The following is a 23,571-nucleotide window of genomic DNA, read 5'->3' as shown; positions in this document are numbered from 1 at the left end:
GACAGCCTCCCTGGCTTGCAGGAGCCAGCCAGCCTCAGTTGTCTGTGTTATAGCGATTGAGAAACTCCCCTGACACCTCTGTACATCCCTAAATACATGCTTTTAATAAAGAGCCAGTTTAGTTTCCCAAGCACCGAGCCATCTTGTGTTATTACCTGGCATATGGTACCCAGAACAGCAGCCATGGCATCTTTCCTTTGACAGAAGGATGTTTCAATTCCCTCTCCCACCTCTGGCTTTTCACAACTCTCTTTTTTCCTTTAACGGGGAGCCCCTTCCCCTCCCAGCTTCCCTCCTGTCCATGCTACTAGCCCAGAAGCAGACAGGGAGGTGAGGCCGAGTGTGAACATCTGAGGGGCTGGAGGGGAGCGGGATGAGCCCTGACATGGGATGGGATGGGATGGGATGGGATGGGATGGGATGGGACGGGACGGGACGGGACGGGATGGGACAGTCCCGCAGCCATTGTGATGCTGGATGCACATCAGCACGTTCATGGGGAGAGTGTCACTCCTACGGGCCATGTTCCCAAACGAGGGCAACATGTTCTCAATAACGAGGTGAGACGAGCTGTTATCAGGTTCAGGTTTAAAACCCCAATCCCATTTTTAAGACATGCTCGTTAGCAGGACAGAGTAGGCCTTGCCTCTCCTCAGCTCAGCTCCCATGCTGCTGGATTAATAATGAAACCCCAGTAGGGCCATGGATAAAACCACGCAATTCCAGGCTGCTCCCCTTGCTGAAAAGAGACTAAAAGCAGAAACCTGGTGCTAAACCAACACCGTGCTCCCCACTTCCAGCTGCCCTCGGGTGCGCACAAGGTTGTCGCGGCAACCGCACAGCCAAAAATACAGCATGGCGGGGGGGGGAAGGAGGCCTTTTTAATCCGATTTAACGCCCAAATCGGAGCAAGGTTGCGCATCGTTCCTGGCTTTAGGGTCCTCCTGCTGGCCCTGGGGAGCTTCCCTGAGGCTTCCGCCAAGCCGGCGGCTCCCAGACTACAACTCCCGGCAGGGCCGGCGAGGCCGGGCGGGGCGAGGGGCGGGCAGCGGGCCGGGCAGCGGGGCCCGGGGCCCGGCCGCCTCCCGGAGCCGTGCCGAGCCGGCCGCCTGCCTGCCCGCGGCCGGGCGGCGCCCCCTGCCCCGCCGCAGCGCCTACGGTAAGGCAGGGGCCGGGCCCCGGGGGAGGGGGCGCGGGGCCGGGCCGGGCCCCGGGGGGGGCCCCGCCGCCACCTGCAGGGCCTTCGGGGAGGGGTCGCGGTCCCCGGGGCCCTGCCGGCTCCCGCCGCGGGGGTGGTGTGTGTTGCGGGGGTGTTCTGTGGCTCTAATGGAGCCTGGCTCCTGTGGGCAGCGTTTGGGGCCGGGTGGTGGTTAGGGCGCCCTCCGCCTGCTGCTTGCTCTCCCTGCTGTCCCTGTGTCGTCGTCGTCGTCCTTCCCCCCCCCCCCCCCCCCCCCATGACACCACATCCCCCCCGTGGCACTGCATCCACCCCAACACCTGCCCTGCCCTAGCCCTTGCCTGCAGCCGGGTGCCAAGGTGATGGGTGGGTGGCGGTGGCATCCACAGCAGGACAAGGATTTGGACCCAAAGCTTCCCTTTGAGCGAGGTGGCAGTGTGCGTGGCCTCGGTGGCTGCGGGATCACATGTGCTCGTACGGTGTTTGTGCTCTCCAGCCCGGCTGCAGATCCGTGCCTGGCACCTGAGAGCTCACACGCCGGCAGTTTTCTTGTGAGCGGTGCTGTAAGCCTGGAGGCACGGCTGCTGGACGGCCCTGGGGTCCCAGCACCTCAAAAATCAGTGCCTCCAGTCGTTTTTCTGGAAAATGAGGCTGAGGCATCCCTGGAGGACGCACATGTGCCCTACAGGAGGAGGGATGCAGTGCAAAACCTTCCTTGCCCCTTTTGCATCCAAGCTCGCCACAGCATGGCGTGTGTCATGCCAGCCTGGGGAGACACGTACGGTGGTATTTCTGGCTGCCGGCTTGCTCCTGGCATGTAATCTGATGTGAGGGCAAGCCGTGGGTGTCCCCGGCCCTGAAATGGTGCAAATCTGGGGCTGAGCTTTGGGGATGGCTTTGTCAGGGTGGAAAGCAGAAGGGACCTTCCTGCAGAAACAGTTGCTCCTCTGAAATAGTAGGCTGTGTTCATTTGTCTGTCTGTGCTGCCTTTGCTCCCACATGCCATTCCTCTTCCATCGCTTGGAGGGGTGCAAACTGCTGCCAGGAGTCACAGCCACCACTGGGACTGCTGTAGTAAAAGCCAGCCTTGTTGACAGCAACAAAAGGTATGGGAGGAGACACAAGATACCGAGCTTCCAGGCTCTTCCTCTGGTGGTTTAATGCTCCTTCCACCTACAAACCTAAGAAAGCTTTCTGATGGTGGGTGCCATCAGAGCATCCAGTTACTAGCAGCGCAGCAGGGGATGTCATGCGTGTTGGAGAGGGAAGCATCACGCTCTGCTTATGGTTTCTCTGGTCTTGGCATGCAAATGTTCATGCTTTGTCCCCACCACATGGAAAAAAACATTGTGTGGTGTAGGTTCATGTTCTTTTTCCTTGTAACGACCATAAAGGCTTAATTCTGCACTTAGCTGATCCTGAGGTCCAAAAGCAAAGCCTTGCACTGGGTTTTATTCCCTCAAGTCCAGAGTAAAATTTGTAGCCTGTGTTTTCTTTGGCAGAGATGCACATGTTTTCTGTTTTGGGCAGCTTGGGCTGTGTTTGTATTTAAAGCTCTTTCCCTCTGAGCTCTGGGCCTTCCTTCTGCAGAGCCTGCACTGGAGCACTCTGAGAATTGACTGTGTCACAGTTAAAGTACTGTGGGACTAATAATGTTGTCCAGCTCTGAGGAAACATTTTTTATCACTTATAAAATCTCAAATTGCTTTTAAAGGGAAGCAAAGGAACTGGATGGTTGGATGGAACTTGATGGTTGGATGGTGAAGGTGATGTGGTAAATGATGAGTTTCAGGTGAGCAGCCCCCAGGGGCTCCCCAGCTGACAGGGCTGAAGGAGGCTGGCGATATCATTTGTGGAGATGAACTGAACACCAGCCCTGCCTCTGCAGAGGGATCTGCGAGAGGAGTGAGCTGTCTGAGGCATTTGGCGTGCTCTCACATGCTTGTTCCTGTAGCCGAGTCAGCCTTGTGCACAACTGGGCTGGGAATTGTCTGTGGAGGGTTCCTGAGAGCTGTGACAGATCATGTGCAAAGCGTGGAAACGTTCTCCACAGTGAGCCTTCAGTAAGGCCCTGCGTGTTTGTGAGGAGCTGTATCTAAATGTACAGCAAGGCCTGTGGCTTCTGTGAAAGCTGGGGGCTGGGATCCTATATTTCAGGAGCTGTTTTGGGCACACTTAGCATATTGTTGGAATATTTCTGCTAAAATGCAGAGCAGTGGAATACTGCAAATTGCCTCATTGTTCTTCAGTTTAACAGAAGCATTCAGATGTTTACATTACACATGACGTTGTTAAGTTTCAGAGTTAACAGTCTGCTGGTGTGTTTGGGGTAGCTCTTCTTCAGGCTGGGGAAAGGACAACTGTTCCCATCTGGAAAATCTGTGCAATGTTGAAGCTTATGGGCAAGTAGTGTCCATAAACGCTTCAGGATATCCTTGTGAAACTCCTTGGAGAAAGTACAGTTCTGCTACTGGAGTGCAATTAGTGCTTTATTGAGCCTTCAGAAGGGAAGGGCTAGTGTAGCTAGCCAGTAATTTTATGTTTACTTGCGAGAGTGACTGTTTAATTTACACTTGATATAAATTATATATATATAAATGTATGTATCTATAGTCAGTTATAAAATGAATGCCTTGCTAACGATTATAAGAGAAATACATTTCCTGGTCAGTTCAGACTGAAACAGGGATGCCATTGGGTGTTCTTAAAGCTTTTGAGCATCTATCTACCAGCTTCCATGCTGGAAAGAGAGGCTTTGTTTCTTCCACATCTGCCTTGGGCTGTCCCATGTTTGGTCTGGCTTTGCTGGCTCTGACTTGCGGAAAACGGACTCCACAATCAGTAAGATTGTAAAGTAGGTATGTTTATTCAGCGCTGGGCAGCACGGGGGGTAGTCCCGCCAAAGTCGTGCGCACCTGACGCGGCCATTTGCCATGGTTATATGCAGCAAAGAGTTACATATGCATGACGTTTCACAATACGCCTATACATATTCATAACCTGTCCCCGCTTCGTATTAAAATTAGTTCCAAGGGTCATTTCCATAAACTCCTCCCATCCGCGCTTGCGCAGTGTCTCCTGGTGGTGGTCTTCGGGAGTCGTGGGGATGAAGGTTGATGACTCTTCCTCGTCACCGCTAGTTGACCTCTTGTCTTTGCGCAGACTCGGTTGCTCCTTGGCTCTTGTCCATCCGCAGGACCAGTTTCTGCCAGTTTCTTAAGATAGGCTCACTCTCTTATTAGGAGACTGACCTCGGTAAGGGGCCCAAGGCTTCTTGCTTTAGTTAATTTGCACAATGCACCATAGTTAGCAAAGACACTAAGTAGCATCCTAGTTTAATGCTGTCAGCGCTCTATCTCTACTTGATAAGATTCTCCTAACTCCCTCTCAGCTCTGCAAAGCTACTGTTGTTGTGCTCCAACTGAGATCCCGAAAAGATGGCTAGTAATGGAGATGGTGTCTCTATAATGGATGTGAGATCTTTTGCTTTTCCACATTAGCTTTCAGGGCCTCCTTTGAGGTAGTCCATGGAGCTCCAAGGCTTTAGAGACCACAGGTGGACGAGGAGTAGTCTCGTGCTTCAGGAAAGCCATTGCTTCAGTCTCTGCACTCCTACAGGGCAGCCCACAGAATCACAGAATTGTCTAGGTTGGAAGAGACCTCCAAGATCACCTAGTCCAACCTCTGACCTAACACTAACAAGTCCTCCACTAAATCATAGCACTAAGCTCTACATCTAAACGTCTTTTAAAGACCTCCAGGGATGGTGACTCAACCACTTCCCTGGGCAGCCCATTCCAATGCCTAACAACCCCTTCGGTAAAGTTCTTCCTAATATCCAACCTAAACCTCCCCTGGCACAACTTTAGCCCATTCCCCCTCGTCCTGTCACCAGGCACGTGGGAGAATAGACCAACCCCCACCTCGCTACAGCCTCCTTTAAGGTACCTATAGAGAGCGATAAGGTCGCCCCTGAGCCTCCTCTTTAGGCTGAACAATCCCAGCTCCCTCAGCCGCTCCTTGTAAGACTTGTTCTCCAGACCCCTCACCAGCTTCGTTGCCCTTCTCTGGACTCTCTCGAGCACCTCCATGTCCTTCTTGTAGCGAGGGGCCCAAAACTGAACACAGTACTCGAGGTGCGGCCTCACCAGAGCCGAGTACAGGGGGACAATCACTTCCCTAGACCTGCTGGCCACACTGCTTCTTATGCAAGCCAGGATGCTGTTGGCCTTCTTGGCCACCTGAGCACACTGCTGGCTCATATTCAGCCGACTGTCAACCAGTACTCCCAGGTCCTTCTCTGCCAGGCAGCTTTCTAACCACTCATCTCCCAGCCTGTAGCTCTGCTTGGGGTTGTTGTGCCCAGGTGCAGGACCAGGCACTTGGCCTTGTTGAACTTCATACAGTTGGCCTCAGCCCATCGGTCCAGCCTATCCAGATCCTCCTGCAGAGCCTTCCTACCCTTGAGCAGATCAACACACGCACCTAACTTGGTGTCATCTGCAAACTTACTGAGGGTGCACTCGATCCCCTCATCCAGATCATCGATAAAGATGTTAAAGAGAACTGGCCCCAGTACTGAGCCCTGGGGGACTCCACTAGTGACCGGCCTCCAACTGGATTTGACTCCATTCACCACGACTCTTTGGGCCCGGCCATCCAGCCAGTTTTTAACCCAACAAAGCATACGCCAGTCCAAGCCATGAGCAGCCGGTTTCTTCAGGAGAATGTTGTGGGAAACGGTGTCAAAAGCCTTACTGAAATCAAGGTAGACCACATCCACAGCCTTTCCCTCGTCCACCCAGCGTGTCACTTTGTCATAGAAGGAGATCGGGTTCGTCAAGCAGGACCTGCCTTTCATAAACCCATGCTGACTGGGCCTGATCGCCTGGTTGCCCTGCAAGTGCCGCGTGATGACTCTCAAGATAATCTGCTCCATGAGCTTCCCTGACACTGAAGTCAGACTAACAGGCCTATAGTTCCCCGGGTCTACCCTCCGGCCCTTCTTGTAGATGGGCGTCACATTTGCTAGCCTCCAATCGACTGGGACCTCCCCTGATAGCCAGGACTGCTGATAAATGATGGAAAGCGGCTTGGCCAGCTCCTCCGCCAGTTCTCTCAGTACCCTCGGGTGGATCCCATCCGGCCCCATCGACTTGCGTACATCCAAGTGCTGTAGCACGTCGCCAACCATTTCCTCGTGGATAGTGAGGGCCACATCCTGCTCCCCATCCCCTTCCACCAGCTCAGGGTACTGGGTATCCAGAGAACAACCGGTCTTGCCGCTAAAGACTGAGGCAAAGAAGGCATTAAGCACCTCAGCCTTTTCCTCATCTCTCGTCACTAAGTTTCCCCCCGCATCCAGTAAAGGATGGAGATTCTCCTTAGTCCTCCTTTTTGTGTTGATGTATTTGTAAAAACACTTTTTGTTATCTTTAACGGCAGTAGCCAGATTGAGCTCCAGATGAGCTTTGGCCTTTCTAATTTTGTCCCAGCACAGCCTCGCAACATCCTTATAGTCCTCCTGAGCGGCCCGCCCTCTTTTCCAAAGATCATAAACCCTCTTTTTTCTCCTAAGCTCGAGCCACAACTCTCTGTTCAGCCAGGCCGGTCTTCTTCTGTGCCGGCTTGTCTTTGGGCACGTGGGGACAGACTGCTCCTGAGCCATTAAGATTTCCTTCTTGAAGTGTGCCCAGCCTTCCTGGACTCCTCTGCCCTTCAGAACCGCCTCCCAAGGGACTCTGCCAACCAGAGTCCTGAACAGCTCAAAGTCAGCCCTTTGGAAGTCCAAGACAGCAGTTTTACTGGTCCCCCTCCTGACTTCTCCAAGAATAGAGAACTCTACCATTTTGTGGTCACTCTGCCCAAGACAGCTCCCGACCACCACATCTCCCACCAGTCCGTCACTGTTTGTGAACAGAAGGTCTAGCGGGGCACCTCCCCTGGTAGGCTCTCTAACCAGCTGCGTCAGGAAGCTATCTTCCACGCTCTCCAGAAACCTCCTAGACTGCTTCCTCTGGGCTGCGTTGCATGTCCAGGATATGTCTGGGAAGGTAAAGTCCCCCACGAGAACAAGCGCTGATGATTTTGCAACTTCTGCCAGCTGCCTGTAGAACTCTTCATCCGTCTCCTCATCCTGGTTCGGTGGTCTATAACAGACCCCCACCAGGATGCTTGCCTTGTTGGCCTTCCCGCTGATCCTAACCCATAGGGACTCAACCTTATCATTCCCAGCCTCGAGTTCCACATCATCAAAACACTCTCTAATATAGAGAGCCACACCACCACCCCTTCTGTGCTGCCTGTCCCTTCTGATTTGAAGTACGTGAGAAACCGTAGCTGCTGCTTTCTAACGTGCTGGAGAGAGCTTGGAGCACGTGACAAAATGAGAGCATTGCTCGGAAATCTAAAGGGAGGAGTTTCCAGGCTGAGTGTGAGCCTTGTGCCTGAGGTCTTTGCACCACCGGGGAGTGTGGCAAAATATCTGTGCATATTTAAGGGGGATGCTGGGTTTTGGGTAGTAAACTGCAGTGACTGTATGAACTGAGTGGTTGCATGAAGAATGTGCAGGGCAGGTGAGTCTGTAGGATGCTCTTCTGGGGTGAAGAGCAGCTGGCTGGTGGAAATGCTCACTGGTGTCAGCCTGCCTTGGCAGAGGCACAGCTGGATGGTCCCAAAGCACAGGGCTTTGTTCACAACAGCATCTTGTGGCTTCAGTCTGTGTGTGGCTCATCCCAAGCAGGCTGTATGTGCAGTGTATGGCCAGCTGCCTCCAGCCTCTTAGCAGGATATCAGCACTAATGAGTGCTTGGTGAGGCAGCTGAAAGCCAGGCTCCTGCCTGATGTCCTCCATACCCCTGTGCAAGCATCTGCTCTGAATTTTGCTCCCATATAAACCCTGGAGAACAGCATTTTGCTTTGCTCTGGCGCTGATGCCACCCTGCTGTGCTGGCATGAAGCATAGCTTAGGTATTTTTAGTGGCTGCAAACTGTGAAATGCTGGGAGCCTGCTCCTGCAATATCAGACTTGCTTCCTACAGAGTCACGAGGGCTTGGAGGTTGGGCTGTGGCATTGGATGGCCAGATCGGAGACAGATGATGGCTCTTGCTTGGTACAGATGGTGAGGAAGAGAGGGGAGGAGGCAGGACAGTGAGCACATCCTCCCCTTTGGTCTCCCCTTCCTGTTTGCTTGCTCTGGTGTCAAACATCTGGATGTGAGCTCAGCCAAATTCCTGCTCTGGGGCTGCAGCTGGAGCCCTTCTAGCTCCTTGTGCTGTGCCTTGAGGCTGCCAGGGTGGGCAGAGCTGATGTCAGACCAACCTGGAAGGAAGAGACAGGTAATACAAAGCTTCCTGCTCCCTTTGTATGGAGAAAAGTGCATGTGTACCCTGTATAGTAGTCACAGTGTGGGGCTGTTCTCTTTGTTCCTTGTCTTCAGCAGCAGCAGCCTTCACTTACCATGGTTAATTGTCGTGTATTGTCACGTTGACCTGAGTTACCTCTCTGAAAGCTCAGCCTGGGCTTCCAGGCTGCTTGCCATTGGGAAGAAGTTTTCTTCTGGTTTTGATTAAGCTGGAGGTAAGACCTGGTGGCCTCATCCTGGAAGTCTGGGCTGAGGGAAGGTCTCCTTGCATAAGGTCCTGGAGTTGATTTGGTTCAGCAGGGAGCTCTGCTGAGAGCAGGGTTGGCCTCAGAGTCAAACCTGGCTGCTCAGGGCCTCATCCAGCTGAGCTTTGGTGCTCTTTCCAAGGATGGAGACTGCATGCCCTCTTGGGTCATCTGTTGGGTGTTAAGTCACGCTCACAGTGAAGGATTTATTTTCTTCCATCCCTTATTCTCTTATATCCCATCAGTTTCCCGTGCTGCAGCTGCCGATGGTCAGAGCACAGGGTGAGCAGCTGCCATGGGTTGCTGCTGGAGGAGGCTTTGTGCTGCTGGTTTTAGCGGTGCCCCGTGCGCTGCTCTTGGCCCTCACCATGGGTTTTGTGGCCAGCCAGGGATGTTGCCACTCTTCAGAAACACCACAGTGCTCATGTGCGTGCATTTGAGAAAGGTTATCGCCAACTGACCTAATTATTATAATATCACTCTTCCCTAGTTAGTGCAGGTTTCCTTGGCTCTCATGAGGCTTTCCCAGTTCCTCCAAGCTGTATTTTGATTTCTTGTCTCTCTTTTAATAACATCGTTCATTCACTCAAGCTATGCAAGCCAGATGCATTGAAATACTTGTGAATTGCCATCCTGCTGTGGTTCAGCTGCAACTCTTGGCACCTCGCTGGGCTGGCCCTGGAGCTCCACTGTGTCCAGCCTTCCAGGCAGCCCCCCTGTGTTTGTTTGCCTGTGGTCCTGCTCTTTGTCACAACCCTGTCCTCTTCCCCCTGCCCCAGCTGTACATCTTCATTGTGGAAATCCTCTCTTTGCCCATGTTACAGGTAGAAATCATGTATTGTCCCTCTGCCCTGCTCATGGATGTAGAGCTGTTTGCTATCCATTTTCTTGTGCCTTCTGCAAGACCCCTGCTGCTGTCCTGCCCTCCCTGCTGTGGATGCTGCCTTCCCTACCTGACCCCTTTCCTTTGCAGAAGGGTTTATTTGGATACAGATATAGGCTGGTTAACTCTTAAAGGTGCCAAATTGTACTCCAGCAGGACAGGGATTTGCAGCACATCAACAGGATTTAAGAGCAACTTCAACACGGATAAATGAAATGAAGCCGGGGGGGGGGGGGGGGGGGAGGGGAACAGAACAACAAAACATCACATCTTGGGGTGAGTTCTCTTCATTCATAAATGTCTGAAAACTGGAGAAGCAGGGTGTTTCCTGGTGTGGTCTGAGAGCCTGGCAGCGGCTGCCTGGCAGGCAGTAACCGTTTATAGCCTGGTGCCTCTTGCAGGGGCAGGGCTTACTGCTAAGCTCTCATGTTAAAGCACCTGATGGGGTTAGCAGAGGGCTTGAAAAACAGCAGTTCAGCACCGCTGTCCTGAAAACTTGTTTCCCCCCCCCGCCTTGCCCTCTTCTATATCCAGTTCATCTTGGTTTGATGTGAAGAGGATCGGAGGAGCAGCGTGGAGGCATCAGCAGGGCTTTATCTGCGTTGGGGTTTCTGCGGCTGTTGGGGTTATCTGGTGCAAGGTCTGGCAGTCTCTGTAGAGTAAATATTTTCTAGTCAGGTGGAGCATCCCATGTAGGAGCTCTTAAAAGCTAAACCAAAAACACTGCGAGGAGCAGAAAGCCCAAAAAAGCTGGCCCAGGAGGGTTCCTTGCATCGCTACCGCTCCACATAGCCAGGGCTGCGTCAGTCCGCACGCTCTCCTGCCCTTTGAGGGGGAGTGTGGGTGTTCCTATGTCGCTTTATTTTTTAAATAAGAGGGAAATATTTGATGCATGCCTGAGGTTCCTGTAAGTGTCTAACTGCTACCACATGCTAACTACAGTAATGCTTTGAATGACGTGTTCTGTGCTGGCGCTGCTGTGCCCTCTGTGCAGTGTGCTGGGGACTGGGGGTACCCCAAGTTAGCCTCAGTTGTTCTGAGTGCTCCTAAATAGCTGCCTATAGAAAAAATAAGTGATGGTGACTTTTTTCAGTTACTTGGTCTGTACAAAAACTGTGGTAACAAAGGTAGTTGTGAGGAATAAGAGGGTTTTAATTGCAGTCAATCAGAATAGAGCTGTTTGATTTCATTAAAACAGGAAACCAGATAACGTCAAGTTAAAGATGCTTCATTCAATCCAAAGCAAAATATGTTTTGATGTTTTTTTCACACCATTAAATGGAAAGCTGTGGAAACTGTGTATATCACTGTGAAACAAAAGCAAAAATCCTTTGTTTAAAAATACTAAACCCTGCAAAAAGAAAACTCCTTCCAACATTTTCTTCCCAGTGTTTTGGCTGAAATGACTTGACCAAAACTATTTAAAAGTCACAGAGCCAAATTGGGGTTTCTGGCAAACAAGTGACGGTGGTGTTTGTTTTTTTCCCTCTCTGGCTCTGTGCCATTAAATTATTTGTGATTGTTGCAATGTGACTGTCAGAGGCTGTGTGGCTTCCAGGTGCTGACTTGCTGGGAATGGATTAAGATAGGTTAATGGCTTCAGCCTTTTGCTTCTGCAAAAGGGGATTTGGTTCCTCAAGTGACCACAGGCAGCAGAGGTGCACGAACCTTCTCCCATGCTGGAGGAGAGGAGCTGTGGAGGCTGAACTGTGTAGCATGTGGGGGTCCTGGCTGTGAGGTCCTACCCTGTCTTCATTTCTTGGTCGTCTTGGGTAGGGTAAGTCAACATCTGCTACTCGGTGCCAAGTTTCACCTCTCTTTTTCTGGTGCAGCAGGCTGTAGTCCTGGAAAAACTTGGACATCTTCTGGCACTGCGGTATAGGGGCGCTGTGTCAGGGCGCAGAGGCTGGGGGGCTGTTTGGGGCAGGGTGTTCCCACGGACCCTGAGTCCTAACTGAGCTCAGCGCTGCCGCAGACCCCTTCCAGGAGGGAATAGGAAGCACATCTTGGAAAAGAGAAGGAAATGAACTTCACGCTTACTGGGGGGGGGAGGGGGGGGGTGTATTAGTAGAAGTTACAGGACTGACAGTTACTTCTGGTGAAAGAGACTGAGTTCAGGAAGGTGCCTTGAGCTCGAGGTGTGGGATGTGAAGGCTGGGGAAAGGATTTAAATCCTCCTTCTGCATGGGGGTTGTTAGGACTGCTCCTGTGGAGGAATAGGGGAAGAATTGCTTAGAAAGCCAAAACCGGTCCCCACAATGGTGTAGGGCATCACGTTTGCTGGCTGAAGAAGAAAACTCCAGTGGGAGTGGGAAAACCCTGCACCAAGCCCCAGTGTTTTGTGCGCCATCCAGTACGCCAGGCACTACTTCAGCAGTGGCATTTGTTAGCATCACTCCCACTTTTCTCGTAAAGTCTCCAAGAGCTTATAAGAACTCTGTGCAGCTAGGTGCAGGGTTTGTTTTCTTGACCATCCCTACAGTGTAATTTATTCCAAAAGTGCCTTCTCCACTCTTGTTAAGCTCAGCTGCTTCATTTGTGGCCTGCGTGTCTGGTGTTAATACAGCTGTTTGACTCAAATTACCCTTTACCTTTTTTTTTTTTTTTAATTTTATCCAAAGCTAAATAGTTTGGGCTCTTTATTTGTCTCTCTGAGGTCAAAGGTATGTGAATAGCAGGCTTCTTGCTGCAGTGTTTCTGCTGAAACTGCAGATGGTTCTCCCCTTTGCTGCAGTCACAGTCATCCCCCCACGTTCTTGCTATGATTAACTTCAGCACTGTTAATCCCTGGCTGTAAGCAGAGGTTGGCCAGGGCAGTGAGGCTCGGGAGGGAACTTCCTCGGATGCTGACAGGTCCCCCAGTCACTGTGTGGGGAGTGGGTCTGGGCATGGCTGGGTATTGGTCAGATTCCTCGGGGTGGCCACAGCTGTCCTGAAGGTGGATCTTGTTGGTCTTAGATGTCTGCGGGTGGTCCTGGGTCTTCCAGTCCTTACCCAGCCCTGTAGGAATTGCGTATCTGGTTGGGTCATGAGGCACAGCTATCAAAATAACTATTTCTGGCATTATTCCTGACCAGGCTGTGTTTGGGGGGGGGGGGGGGGGCAATCTCGGTGCCTTCTTGTCATGTTTTTCTTGATCCTGTTTCTCTTGAGCTGCAGGGTATTTACTCAATGCAGTTACCCCAGAGGCACTCTGAAAACTAAGACCAAACTTGTGGTGCTCCTCTGCTCTCACCAAGCCCCTCAGGATCCCCGGCACGTTCCCTGTGGCTGGGCTTTGTGGTGCTCATCTATGCCCTCAGAGGCAGTCAGCATGTGGTGTGGAGGGCAGAGGCTGTTGTTTGCAGACTGAAATTGATTCTGGGGTTTTTGGGCATGGGGCTTGGTGTGCAGCACAGGTGCAGTGGGTGCTTGGGTCCCTGTGAAATGGAGTGTGCGGCTGCAGAAGTAGTTGGGAGTGAGCTCTTCTGTCCCCCAAAATGGGCAAGTTTGGGGTTCTTGTCCCAGCACACAACTCAAAATGTGGAAAAAACAATAGTGAACAGGGAAGGCAGCCCATTTGGGCTGTCTCCGGGCATTCCCTGGGCAAGGCAGGTAAATGCCTTCCAGCCGCGCTCTGAAGTGCATGCTTCTCTTGACAAGCATGGGGTGCAGCTGCGGAGTTGGCTGGCAGCACCCATCCCAAGTGTCACCCACATTAGGCTGCTCAGCCTTTCCCAAAATGCTCCTTTTTCCACTCAAGAGTTAAAGTCTGCTTGGAGGCGATCAGAGCTGCTTCCCAAAGCCTGCCAGACTTGACCTTGGCTGTGCAGCGAACAAACAAGGAGGGGGTGCCCAGGCACGGTGATGGTTCTGCCTGTTCCTTCCTCACCACGAGCCACATCCGTGTGAGTGTGAAGCCAAAAAAGCTGCTGGTTCATGTCTTCTGGGACACTTACATTGGTCAGTCCAGCTGCAGAGGTGAACATGTGGCTCACAGTACAGAGTCCCCAACCCCAGTGTTGATCCCTTTGCTTCTGGCACCGGGGTTTGGCCGGATGGGTTTCAGCCCGTCCTTGGAGGACAACTGGAAGGGAGTGGGTGTCCTCTTGCCAATGGTCCCGTCCTGGTAGGAAGCTCAAAGGGCAGGCTGCACCTCTGACCCTGCTGGGAAGGAAGCTGCTGGCATGAGCAGCACCAAACCTAAACCCCATTGTTTTTAGGAAGTTGTGATGTCTGTGCAGCTTTGTGTGTATGCACCGTTGCAGGGTCTTTGGGGTTTGTGTTGGTGGTCTGACCGCAACCTCTCTGCGTTGAGTCTGGGCATGGTCCAGCGTCGTGAAATCTGATTATTTTTTTTTTAACAGAATTGAAATCTGAGTTTTTAAACAGAATTCATCACTCCTATCAACCCCAACCGGGTTGATCTCATGCTCATCTCATGATGTCCTGGAAGTACCTTTCTCAGGGTGGCATGTCACCCTGGTTGGATGGGCTAAGCCCATCCCATGCGTGCCAAAATAATGGTGCTGGGAGAGAAAAGTGAGGCTTGGGGCTGAAGCTGAAGCAGAGCTTTGTAGGAAGGGGGCATCTAGTGACAGGGTGGCCAGGACAGAGGGTGACATGGCAAGATCTGCAGCGAGAACAGTGGCTGCCGGTGCCTCCTTCCAGGAGCAGGGACTGCAGGCAACAACAAATGGCCTCAAAGATGTATTTGTAGGGACACACATGCTTCTAACCGGTTAGTGGCAATAATGATGTTGACAAGCAAAATGCGCTCAACCTGTTTGTCACCTCCATTTGCTTCATATTAATGAAACCTTCCTGTCCCTCTCCTGTCCGCTGGGGCTTATCCGAGCTGAGCTTCATTTACCTTTTAGCAATCAAAGCCAATGATCCCCTGGGCTATCGATAAACATTGCCACGCAAATGCAGCATCATTACACCTGGGATTCAGTGAGCTGCTTGTCACTCCTGTCCCCTCGCTTGCCCTTCAGCACTGGAGGTGTCACTGTGGGGACGTGGTGGCTTTTGGGGAGACGTGCGGTGGCTGCTCTGCTGAGTGTGAGTCTGGAAGTGATTGCACAAATGCTCTTGCAGCCTCAAAACTGAGGCTGGTGGCTGGCCAGTAACGCATTAAAATTCCTGTCTGGGGAGTTTTTCTGCTTGGTGTTTGTGTGGCTGGGTTCTTGAAGGACACATTGTCATGGTGGGTTGGCTCAAGTGAGAGGAGTTGCTCTGCGTGCCACCACCTTGCAGATGACAGTGAGCTCTGCCACCTGGCATTGCTGGTATGGTCCTCACTGATCCCTTCCAGAGAGCTCCTCTTGTGCCCTGGGGTCCTCCAGTGCTCATCAGAGCCAGGCTTTGCTGATAGCACTGACCCCCTGCCTGGGTGGGGGTAACTAGCGATGTGGTGGTGTGATGTCTCCACAGGCCACTTGTTGTCTGCGGGGAACAGAGTGGTGCATCAGCCTGGTGGCACAGGTGGATGCTGCTGGGCACGGTGACGGCCTCACTGGCCCCTCTTGGTGAGTGTGAGGTCCCCCTCATGTAGCAGTAGAGAAAATAATGCAGCTGGTAAATCAAACTGTCATTCCCCTATTATGCAGGGAAGGTTTATGCCAGACGTCTGGGCGATGGCAAAGCCAAGACTTTCAGGTGGTGCTGGTTTGCATTGGGATGGTCTATCTGGTTGGAATAAATGTCACTTCTCTGAAATGTGATCGCTTTTCTGGATGGCAACCTGCTTCCTGAACCACGTCCTGACCATGGTGGGAATTGGGAGCAGCTAAGGAGGACACTGTCAGCCTCAGGGAAGGGAAAGATTCGGCAGCCAGCTCAGGCCTGGTCAAACACCTGTGCTCAAATACACAAGGGTCAGACATGGTGCCATGTGTCCTGTCCCCAGCGGAAGGTTAAAATAAATAGGTAGGATGTGGGAGATGCTGCTCATGGTTGGGGTTTTTTTGGTTGGTTGGTTGATTTCCTTCCCCTATCTTTGCAAGCTCTTGGCTTGTCATCTTCAAATCTGGAGGGTGCCAGAAGCAGGGGTTTTAGGGGATGGAGCTCCCTCCATGGCTGCTGCTGCCCACCATGGGATGCTGCTGCCCCCAGCCCTCCCCTCCCCAGTGCTCTGCTGCAAGGATTACTTCAGCCTGCTAACATCTCAGCTTGGGTTGGATGTGTCTTTTAGGATTACGGGGCTTTTCACAGCACAAGTGCACATTATGTTGCCTCAGTGCCTGAAAAGATTTACTTCCTGATAATGGTCTCCCTTCGGTTGTTCGCAAAAGACCCTATGTGCTGGCTGGTGCCGGTGCTCACCCATGCTCTTCCATGGGGTGGAAACGTGCTCGCAAACAGCATGGATCAGCTCGTTCGTCATGGCAGGGTGTGCTTTGAGAGCAGTGCGGTGCTGGGACAGGGGACACGCTCTGCTGACTGAGGAGTTTTGCACCGTGAGGGTGCCAACGCCCTGTCCCTGCGTGCAAAGAGGATATCCTCCCTTTCCATGCTCTTCAAACGTAAGCCTTATGGTGCTGCCACATTACCCGCTGGCTGGTATGAGCACAGTGTGTGGCAGTGGTGTCTAGCTCTTGGAGGAGAGGCGGTGCAGCTCCAAAGAGGAGCGCATGTGAAAGCTCTGTTTTTGCTATTTCTTCCATTCTTTTGGTGCTGTTTCATGTGGAAAGCTGAATAATAACAAGAGTAAGATGTGATGCGGGCTCTTGTTCCAGTAGCTTTTAGTAGAAACAAGTGAATGTGAAAACAGATCCTGTCCAACTTAAGTCACAGCTTGTAGTAGCCACTAATATACGTTACAAAACTCAGGCTGTTCTTGACTCAGGGGTCGTTGGTTCTTTTTTATGACCTGTTAGAAATTCTATTTATAGAAATACCAACGTATTTCCATGCATTGTCTTTGTATAAAAGCAAGGGCTGGGGAGTGCACCTTGCCATCATGCCGTAGCCAGAGTGATGCCCAGCCAGCCCTGTCCCGTATCATGGAGCATCCCACTGCAGGGTGGGACTGACGTTCCTCTCAGATGCCCCATAAGCCCACCTCCGCTCACCTCATGAAACCCAGAGGTTTCATGAGGCATTGGTCATGGGCTGGTTTTCCCTTTATTTTTCTTGACAATATCAGTCACAAACCAAAGGTAACATCTTCCCCCCAGGCAAGGAAGCACATCTGTTGGGAAAGTATCTAGTGCACAGATTTGACATAACAAAAGGCTTTTTCTTTCTAAAGGTGTAGAGGTTTTAGTTTTGTTTAACAGGGGGAAAAAATCCACCTCCCAACTGCAGATTTCTTAGGGCAGCGAAGCAAGCTGCACAGCAAATCACTGCCTGGGTGAGAACGAGGGATTTCTTGGTTTCTGTGGCTTCCTCGCCCTTCCTCCTTGGATCACTGTGTCAAGACAGCTGTTTGGGGTCAGATTCTGTGGCCTTTTGCACTTGGCAGTCTCCTGGCTTTTGCTTGCTGTTACCGAGGTCAGCAGCTTTTGGTAGCATCAACTTGAGCGACGTAACCCTGCTTGCAGCTGGTGGAGAAGCCAGGCGAGGTGAGCTTGTCCTGTCTGCATCCTGGGCCATTTTGGGATATTTCCAGACCCAAATCCTGGCGATGGGGTACCCCACGGTGCTCAGTGCTGCCAGGAGGGCTCCCTGCCTTGCAGGGTACCAGGGTGCAGCTGGGGATGCCCCGTGGCTGACATTTACATTTATTTGTATTTATTTTAATGAGATGGCTCCATCTTGATTTGCCATGGCATTTGCTCGCTCTGTGACATGCCAGGCACATCGGCGGCACGGAAATGTGGCAGCTGTTGGACTCCTGGCCTGTCACTCAGACTTTTCTGCATGGCCAGGTAGCAGAAACTAGACCTGAGCCTGGAAGGATGATGAAATATATAAAATGGTCAGCCAGCTGTGGATACATCAAGTATCTGAAAAGCCTAAGGCTAGATCCAGCAGCAGTCGCTCGATGCAAGGTGTTTAGAGTTTAATTAGAAAAGGGTCAGATCCAAGATATAATAGTTTATATTGCTGTGCTTTACCTTTTCTTATCCAGGAAGATACCAGCTAGGGAGCAGCAAACCCAAACCATGCATGTGATGCTGGCAGAGCTGCGGTAGTGCCTGGACATGGGGAGCGGCGGTTCCTCCTGCTTGCTCCCTTCCCCATAGGAACTGCTCCCGTGGTTTACTCCGTGTCAAAGCTAGCCCTTGGCAGCAGCAATGAACTGCTCATTTCTTCTGCTGAGATGCTCTTGCCATTTGAGACAGACATGTTGCTAATTGCTTGTTGTTGGAAATCTGCTGGGTTAGGAGAGAAAATATTGCTGGAGCTCATTAGAAGGAGGCTGTGGGAAGTGAGCTGGGGCTGTGGTGCTTGGCAGGAGCTCAGACCCCAAACGTGGAGCCATAGGTCGTCCCGAATGCACTGCCGTTGTGCTGGCAGCAGCTTCGGAGAGGCTGGTGTGCCGCAGGACCGCTACACCGAGCTGTGGCCCCAGCAGCAGCGGGGGGGAGCTCTGGGTCTGGTGCCTGCCTCTTGGCTGCTTTATACTATGCCTGAAATGGTGACAGAGGGGAAAGGGCTTGGTTTTACTGCCTGACCTGAGCACTGAGAGAGAGACATAAAACAGAATATTTGAGAACTTAGCCAGACAATAGCCAGAACCATACAAGTTGAAATATGGCTTGGACGAGACAGCGGACACATGGGGTGAGGGAGGTGATGGAGGCTTTGCCCAAATGCCCTGCCTCTCTGCCCAGCCCCAACAAGAAGTGTGAGCAGGCGAGGAAGGTGTCCTCTCACCGACAGCTGACTGAAAGGAGCCGTGAGACCTCCAGTTGGGGCTGTCCTGCTGACTTTGAGGATATAACCCCAGGAGCTCCAAGGTATGAGGGTACCTGTTGAGAAAGCTTGCCTTGAGCGCAAGTTCCCATTGCTGGAGTGAGACACGAGCTGTGTGGCTGTGAGATGCAGCCAACAGGGTCCTCCTGCAGAGGTGCCACAGTTAACGCTTGCAGTGCTCCCAAAACAGGGAAAACCACCCAGGAAGGTGATGGGGACTCTGGAAGCCTAGCTGCAGCAGGCTCTCAACAGCGAGGGAGGTGGCTGCACTGGTACGTGAAGAATTTGCACCGCAACTTCCTTTTATAGGAAGCAGTTCCTGTTCCTAGGAAAACGTGGTGTGATAGAGCCCACATGGCAAAATGGTTTCCAGTGATCCATCAGAGCAGCTCTGGAGGCTGTCAGAGCCTGCCTCGCAGCAACTCGCTGCTGTGCTGGCTGACCTGCTGTGGGACTTTTGGGAGACCGTCAGCCAGAGAGCAATGCGTCCTGCACAAAGGTTCTGCAGGTGTCCGGCTGGTGGTTGTTCCTCCTGCCCTCCATTTTCATATTGGAGGATCAGCATGGGAGCTCTTCCAGCACTTAGCTGGGGGATAAGTAACACAGAGACTCAGGTTTTCAGGCTTGGTACCTTAATGTGAGTTTCGCAACCCATGTCTGAACAGCCGTGGCCTAATGGTTGGAACGATGGGCTGCGCACTTGCAACTTGCTGGGTTTGGTGGCTGCTAGTCCTTTTCATTGCTGGGCTTTGATACAGGTGCCTAAATCTGCAGAAGCTCAGTACTGCCTTCGGGAGCTCTGCCTGAACTCTTTTACACTCATCTTGCCTAGATGTTAGTATGAAGTGCATATTAACTCCTGGCAATGTAGCTGGGGGGGGGGGGGAATGCATTTCACACGCTTGGGTGTGCACAGTAGTGCAATGCTTCTGTTTCTCTCTGTGCCAGAATCTTCCAAGAAACTCATCATGCGTGAGAAAGTGTATTAGGCTTTCGGCATGCATCCTATGAAAGCAAAACAAATGGAAAACATCCTCTTTATCTTGTTTCATTCTCTGCCAAGGCAGTAACAGTAACCACTAACCTTTTTGAGATGTTTTGGTGCTTAGTTGCTGGGTGGATGCTGCTTTGGCCCTGCCTGCTGGATGAACGTCCAGATGCCAAAAAAATGATCATTCTTCCTGAGCTTACTTGCTGATAAAGGCTAAAACTGTGCTAAAGGAGGGCTAAAGGAAGAACCCCATTTAGATCACTCTTTAAAATAACAGCTATTAACTTCATTGTAATATATAATTATTATTAATCACTACTAAGTCGTCATAATGGGTTTGCACATCTATAGACTTTTTCTGCTGCTGGTTCCCTGCCTTATGGTAACAACGAGCAAGGCTTAGGCTTTGTGGCAAAGGTTTGGAAGGTAGTTTGTAGACCCCAGAAGCTTATAGCCTTTGTGCTTTGACAACAGAGGGGGAGACAGGAAAAAAGGGAACAACCTCAAATCTCTATTAATTATCATACAGGGTACACCTCTGGGTCAGGAATCCTGGGCAGCAGGCACCGTGCCACCAGGAGTCCAAGGACGGCCATTCCCCAAGGATCTCACAAGCACACACATTGGCTCGGTTTGTGAAGGCATCAGCCCCTTTGTTGTTTGGATGTGGCTTTGGGTTTTTGTTCAAAACCTCTTGTTGTACATGCTTCGAGGGTGAGGCGAGATGGGAAACCTGTTCCCATCCTGTTGTGGTGGGCATGGGAGGCTGAGAGATGTGACTCACCTGTACTGAACGGGGCAGGTTGGTCCTGTGGCACCTGCCCCATTAGGAGGTCATCATTAAGAGGTTGTGGAGTCCCCTTCCTTGGAGATCTTCAAAAGCCACCTGAGAAACCTGGATGGGACGACCAGCAATGTGATCCATGTCCCATGCATCTGGGCTTTGGGCTCTGCGCTGTCGTTCCATTAGGAGAAACAGTGATTTGGGGCAGTGGGGTGTGGTGACGGTGGTGGTGGCTGTTTGTGCAGTGACGTTTACTTGTGTTTAAGTGGAAACATCCTGGTGGCTCCTAGAAGCAGGCAGTGAGGAAGTACTTCCCTGGTTGGTAGCTGGATAGGGTTAATTTTGAAAAGGGAGAAGGTTTAACTTCAGACATCAGTGTGGAGGGTAAAGCTTTGCTGGGGGGCTTGAATTGGTCCAGGTCTAGCTAGCTGCCTCTCATCCCGAGGTGGCTCCTGCAAGGAGGAAGGGCCACCATCTGAACCCCAGAACGGCTCATGTGGGGAGCTGGTGCTTGTAGGAACCAGCAGCAGCACCTCTGTGAACCTGTGATTCCTTTCTGGTTTTATTTTGCAATGAAACAAAACCAAACATCATCTTGCACTTGGTGGAAGTTGGTGGAAAACTTGGTGGAAACCCAGAAATCCATAATATCAGCTGAAAAAGCCCTGCATGAAAAGGCTTCCTGAGGATGGCGGCCAAACCAGCCCTCACCTGAGCACATTTTGGGGAGTGCTGGGACATCTCTGGTGGTAGGGGGGAAGACAGTTACATGGTAACTGGGAGAGACTTGTCTGAAATGGGAGAGAGCTCAGAATGAAGTAGGTAGAGCAGGCTGAGAAAGCAGAGGAGGTGCGGTGGTTTTACTCGGGTGGGCAGCTGAGCTCCACCACAACCGCTCTCTCACTCCCCCTCCTGAAAGAGGAACGGGGAGAAAATACGATGAAAAGGGCTCAAGGGTTGAGATAAGGATGAGGAGATCGCACAGTAATTATTGTGACGGGCAAAACAGACTCAGCGTAGGGAGATAGTAAGATTTATTGCCTATTACTAACAAGCTAGAGAAGTGAGAAACAAAGGAAAGAAACCAAAAGCACCTTCCCCCCCCCCCCCATCCACCCTCTTCCACCTCCTCCCCCTGAGCGGCGCAGAGGAATGGGGGTTATGGTCAGTCTATAGTGCTTCTTCTCTGCCGCTCCTTCTCAGTCACTCTCGTCCCCTGTGCTGTGGGGTCCCTCCCACGGGATGCAGTCCTTCCCAAACTGATCCGGCGTGGGCTGCCCACAGGCAGCAGCTCTTCAAGAACTGCTCCAGATATGGGTCCGTACCACGGGGTCCATCCCTCAGGAGCGAACTGCTCCAACCTGGATCCCCCACGGGCAGCAGCTCCTGCCAGGTCACCTGCTCCTGCGTGGTCTCCTCTGCACGGGTTACAGGTCTGGCCCGGAATCTGCTCCAGTGGGGGTCCTCCACAGGCTGCAGCCTCCATCGGTGCAGGTCCACCTGCTCCACCGTGGTCTCCTCCACGGCCTGCAGCGCGGAACCCTGCTCCACCGTGGTACTCCATGGGGTGCAGGGGGACAGCCTGCTTCACCATGGGCCTCACCACAGGCCGCAGGGGACTTCTGCTCCGGTGCCTGGAGCACCTCTCCCCCTCCTTCTTCACTGACCTTGGTGCCTGCAAGGCTGTTCCTCACTCCTCTCACTCTCCCAGCTGCTGTGTGGCACAGTGTTTTTTTTTTTTTTTTTTTCCCCCTGTCTTAAATATGCTCTCACAGAGGCACAAAACAACATCGCTTATTGGCTCGGCTCTGGTCAGCAGTGGGGCCCTTATCAAACATGGGGCAGCTTCTGGATCCTTCTCACAGAAGCCACCCCTATGGCCCCCTGCTACCAAAACCTTGCCACGTAAACCCACTACAGGAGGATGAACGGTGCAGTGCTTGAACGTCATCTCCCAGGACCATAAAACCATTTGGGTTGGAGAAGACTTCAGGAGGTCTCTAGTTCAGCCACTTGTCCAAAGCATGACCTTGCGTTTGTCCAGAGCATGGCCTTTGCTGAATTTGGATATTAATTAACCTTTTGCTGTATTGGTCAGGCAAGCATGCTCTGACCAAGAAGCCCAGTAGGGAGGGAGTAGGGTCAGAAGGGAAACTTAAAGGACAAATGCAAAAAACTCAGAGCCGCAAGTTATCTTGAAGCACCAGGCAGTGCCGCAAGGTCAGGCAGTGCCTGTGCTGTTGTGCCTCTCCACTGACACCCACGTTGGTGACAGCAGCCCATCAGCAGTGGCTCCGGCCCGTCACAGAGTTGTGGGGACAATGACAACCCCGTGGGGCTGCTGGTCCTTCTTGTTACATGACTCACATCAGCTCTGCGCAGACTAAGTGCATAAAAGTTATGTGCTGCGACTTCTTAGTCTCTTATTTTATTGTGAGCATTAGCTGTCGACCAACTTGCTTTGCTGTCAGTGCCTGGCCACCTGCTCTAGTGAGCTCTGTGTGCAGCGATGATCCTGAACCAAGCGTAGGTGGTAATTAATCACCTGTAAATGCGGGGCGCTTCTACTCCTGCTGAGCTCTGGTTTCCTTTAGGGAGACGGAGGTCCTGTAAATGACTCATCTTTGGAGCTTTCTGCTAGAGACACAGTGATGTCTCAAACATGAGATTTGGGCTTGTTTGCTGCGCTTTGTGACTTCAGCCAAATCTGTTCCCTTTCAGTCCGTCTCTCCTGTTGCTAGTGTGCAAAGCGCTGGCAGGTACAGGGGTGAGCACCCCAGGTGTGGGGTGCGAGTGGGAGTGTCTTGGGGCAGCGACCCAGCAAGACCTTCCCTTGGCTCCATGCCTTCCAGCATCACCCCCCCCAAAAAAGGCAAAAAGCCCTCTTGTGCTGCTGTGGCCCTGGGGACAGGCCACCCTCTGGCCCTGTCAGTTGAGCCCCACTCCAAAGCGATGCCACTGGTACTGGCCGTCCCCTTCCCCATGCACAGGCACCTCCGTGTGCTGCCGTGTCCTCCAGGATGTGCTGTGGTCACCTGTGCTTCCATCTCAGGACTTGACAATTTCTTTAGCACTTCCTATTTAATAATTGATGCTTTCCATTTGATAATTGGCACTAATTAGCTAAGGGGTGAGAAGCATGCCCTCCACCAGGACTCCGTGCTCTCTGGGGCTCTTCTTTATTTTTTTTTCTTTCTTAACATGCCACATGATTTTGTTTGGGAGCTAATGTGTGATATTGATCTACATAATGAGCCTTTTTGACAGTCTGGGCACATTTGGG

General features: G+C 52.0%; 1 protein-coding gene across 4 annotated transcripts in view; it reads left to right on the top strand.

Moving 5' to 3' along the window:
• Positions 1-1,082: 1,082 nt before the first annotated feature.
• LOC121062928 (CBP80/20-dependent translation initiation factor-like) overlaps positions 1,083-23,571 on the top strand; it is a 162,429-nt gene continuing 139,940 nt past the window's right edge. For 2 of the 4 annotated variants that reach the window (XM_040543227.1, XM_040543228.1), the window contains exon 1: positions 1,102-1,159. The gene's annotated coding sequence lies outside the window, so the exon portion shown is untranslated. Of the gene's footprint in view, positions 1,160-23,571 lie in introns of all 4 variants that reach the window. The other 2 variants (XM_040543225.1, XM_040543226.1) reach the window with 2 other exon arrangements.

Source organism: Cygnus olor, assembly GCF_009769625.2.
Source record: "Cygnus olor isolate bCygOlo1 chromosome W unlocalized genomic scaffold, bCygOlo1.pri.v2 SUPER_W3, whole genome shotgun sequence".
Classification (NCBI taxonomy): domain Eukaryota; kingdom Metazoa; phylum Chordata; class Aves; order Anseriformes; family Anatidae; genus Cygnus; species Cygnus olor.
The sequence above is the reverse complement of the archived record's forward strand: the minus strand, read 5'-3'. Positions and strand labels throughout refer to the sequence as shown.